The sequence below is a fragment of the Suncus etruscus genome, chromosome X, assembly GCF_024139225.1.
Source record: "Suncus etruscus isolate mSunEtr1 chromosome X, mSunEtr1.pri.cur, whole genome shotgun sequence".
Lineage (NCBI taxonomy): Eukaryota > Metazoa > Chordata > Mammalia > Eulipotyphla > Soricidae > Suncus > Suncus etruscus.
This window is the reverse complement of record NC_064868.1, coordinates 23,407,967-23,411,604: the sequence shown is the minus strand read 5'-3', so window position 1 is coordinate 23,411,604 and position 3,638 is coordinate 23,407,967. Positions and strand designations below refer to the sequence as shown.

At 36.3% G+C, this 3,638-nt stretch overlaps 1 non-coding gene across 1 annotated transcript; it reads right to left on the bottom strand.

Moving 5' to 3' along the window:
- Positions 1 to 2,658: 2,658 nt before the first annotated feature.
- Positions 2,659 to 2,764, bottom strand: LOC126000235 (U6 spliceosomal RNA). The gene has a single exon (XR_007492591.1). It is a non-coding gene; the product is annotated as a U6 spliceosomal RNA (small nuclear RNA).
- Positions 2,765 to 3,638: the final 874 nt, after the last annotated feature.

The window sequence follows — 3,638 nt, the reverse complement described above, 5'->3', positions numbered from 1 at the left end:
CCTCGCTTGGATCCCAGCATCCCATATGGTTCGCCAAATCAGGATCGTCTTCTGTGCGCATAGCCAGGAATAACTCCCGAGTGTCATTGGTTGTGACCCTCCCAAATAAATATAATATAAAAGGCAACTTATGAAATAGTGGAAAATGTGTGCACATCATGTATCAAAAGTTGTTTAAATGTACAAATTAGAGAGAACTCTTACAAATCAGCAAGAAAAAGAAATGGGCAAAGGACTTAGTTATCTACTATTCCAAAGAAAACATATACATAGTCAATAAGTAGATAAAGAGCTGCTCAGCATCACTTATTATCATGTAACTGCAAATCAAAGCAGTAATAAAAACAGTATCTCACATTGGTTAAGATGGATATAATAAAGATGCAAGTTTAAACAAATACTGGCAAAGGTGTGGTAAAAAAGAGAGGTCTGGTACACTATGGACATACAAATTAGTGTAGTTATTAAGGAAACAGTGATAGAGTCCTAAAATCTTAAGAATTATCAGTAATCCTTCTGGGTATACATCTGAAGAAACAGAATCACAATTTTCAAAATCGTTCTTCACTACCATGTTCATTGAGACATTATTCACAAAAATCAAGGAATTGAAACAGCGTGAATGTCTATGGATGGATAAATGGATAAAGTGTGACAGACATGTACTACATATGTTGAAATATTTTCAGCCATACAGACGAAATTTGTCATTGGTGACAGCATAGATCAAATAAACTTTTATTGAGTGAATAAGCCAGGCAGAGAAAGCCAAATACTGTTATAAAACGTATAATGAATCATTTTTTGCTCATTTTTTCTTTGGGGGCTACACTTAGGACTTACTCCTGTGCTCTAGCGACCATTTGAACTTCTGGGGATTGACCCAGGTGCAAGGCAAGTGCCCCACCCATTGGGAAATCTTTCCAGTATTTCTTCTCTTAGTATAGGGGAGGGCTTTCTTCCAGTGGTTCTCAGACCCTATTTTGGCAATGTCTGGAAACCATAGCTGCCAGGGATCAAACACAGAGTTCATGCTTGTCACAGCTCTCTGAGTTATCATTTGCCATCCTGCCCATATGTGGATTCTAAGTACCAATCCCCTCCATTCCCTAAAATTAAAGCAATGGCGTAAGTTGCTGTATAACCACTAATGGTGGTTTCCTGGGTATAGAAAATGGAGAGAAATTAGTTAAAAGATACAAACTTGCAAGTATGTGCTGGATAAGTATGGTGACAGTAGTTTCCAATACCATGCTATACATTTGTTACTTGCTAAGTTAATAGATATTAAGTATCCACACATCATTAGAAATCTACCAAGGCAATGCGAGATATAGAGGTCTCAAACTCAATTTACCTGGGGGCCGCAGGAGGCAAAGTTAGGGTGATCCTTGAGTGCAAAGTAAGTAGTAAACCTGACTCACTGGCCTGCTCTTAGTATATACTTGAGGTGCTCATGGCTGCTCTCTTGCAATAACTTCAGATTCCATGTTCAAAGTGAGCTGTAGGGACTGTTCCCACATCAATTTAATATTGATTGGGATTATTCTAATGCTGACCTCTCAGCATCTCCCATGACTGAGTCAGATCCATGTTGATAATCTCCCTTTCTTTGCAACCTAATCAAATGTTTCAAATGATACCTAGGAAAAAAGTCTCACATATTCATTCTTGTCAGGAATTGAACTTTTTAGCTGAGTACTATTATTGAGACTTCTTTTCATGCTATTAAAAGGGGAAAAACATCCTGGACAGCAGACTAGTATCATTTTTCTATTTTGTATGACTAACATTTTAAAATACGATTATGGGCCAATGAATAATACAGTGGGTAAGGCACTTCCCTTGCACAAAATTCCTGGCACCCCATAAGGTCTCCTAAGCACTTCCACAAGCAAGCATTGAGCACAGACCCAAGAAGTAATCTCTGGCTTCCAGGTGAGGACCTCATCCAAAATACTGGGAAGCACATCCAGGTGAGCGCCTCAACCAAAAACAAACCAAAAAGCAAATTAAAATGCCAATATTTCATCCAATATATTTTTATTCATTTGCCTTAAGGAAGGCAAGGTGATTAGATCTAACCTAGAATTATAGACTATATTCAAAGTGTTTACATAGTATTGAATATATATATATTTAAGTGCATACATAATTTAATAGTAATGTGTCTACAGTGTTGTCTCTAAAGTAAGTAAGTAAGAATTTAGGAATTTTTTTTCTTAAGAAATATTCCCTTCATATAAAAATAATTCATTTTGCATGAGGCCCTCAATTGTTTAAAAGGCTTATGTTAGAGTTGTGGCAACTTGGCTCCTACTAAATGTTCTGCTGCAGGCAAAGTTTTTCCTCTGCACTTTAAAAATTGAATAAAAATCAATTATTGAGTGTAATTTTTCAACTTATGCGAAATGATCATTATCACTTAAGACATCATGTCAGTGTCATTGCTTAAGATTCCACATAATTGTTCTCTCCTCACTCAATAAGAACAAATTATCATTTAAATTATTGTTGAACAAGTAAAATTTTGTTGCCATTGCTAGTTTAAAAGTGAGTGAATAGTGCGAAGAGTGAGTTGTTACTAAAACTACCCAAATGAAGGTCCAAATATTAGTATATCGTATTTAAATTTTTTATTTTTATATATTTTTTATTTTAAATATGGAACACTTCAAGAATTTGCATGTCATCTTTGCGCAGGGACCATGCTAATCTTCTCTGTATCGTTCCAATGTGAGTATATGTGCTGCTAAGCAAGCACTAAATTTTTTATTTTTACTTAAATGGCATAACATAAGAAATCCTAAAGAGATTGAAAGGACTCCTGAAGATGAATCTATTCAAGCTACTTTTAAAGTCTTACTAATAATTATTCTCCATTACAGGGGTCCTCAAACTTTTTAAACAGAGGGCCAATTCACTGTCCCTCAGGCAGTTAGGGGGCTGAATTATAGTTTTAAAAAATGAACAGGTTCCTATGCACACTGCACATAACTTATGTTGAAGCAAAAATCCCAACAAAATAGGAAGAAATACAATATTTAAAATTAAGAACAAGTAAGGTAAATGATCAAACTTACCTGTATTTCAATAGCAACGGTGGGTTGCTTTTGGCTAATGAGATGTTCATTGTCTGGTTCCAAATTTGTCACTTCTAGTCATAACAAGTGATGCAAGCATGCATCAGTTAGTCTAGATCTGGTGTGAGATTTCAGATGTTTCATTTGGAAAAGTCTGTTCATAGACATAAGTACTGCCAAAGATGGTTGCCATTTTGAGTGCATGGTTGCTGAGGTTAGGATATGTCTCAGAGGGGAGAGATGTATAGAAATTAGATCTGAGAAGGGGAGACAAGAGACAGAACAAGGGGAGTCAGAGAGTGCAGGGCATATCGCACACATGCGCATTGCAGGACTTAGACAAATCAGTTCCTAAGCAGGGCAGGCAGTGGTGGCAAAAACATTTGGTGAGCTAGATAAATGTCCTCAGTGGGTCACATGTAGCCCAAGGTTTGTCTGTATTTTAGGAACACCTGCTTTATTAAGTGCTCTTCTATCTATCCCAGAAAATGTTCATTATCTTAGTTAATCCCAGCACTTTAAGGTAATATCTTTTATAAAACTAAGTACTGTGGC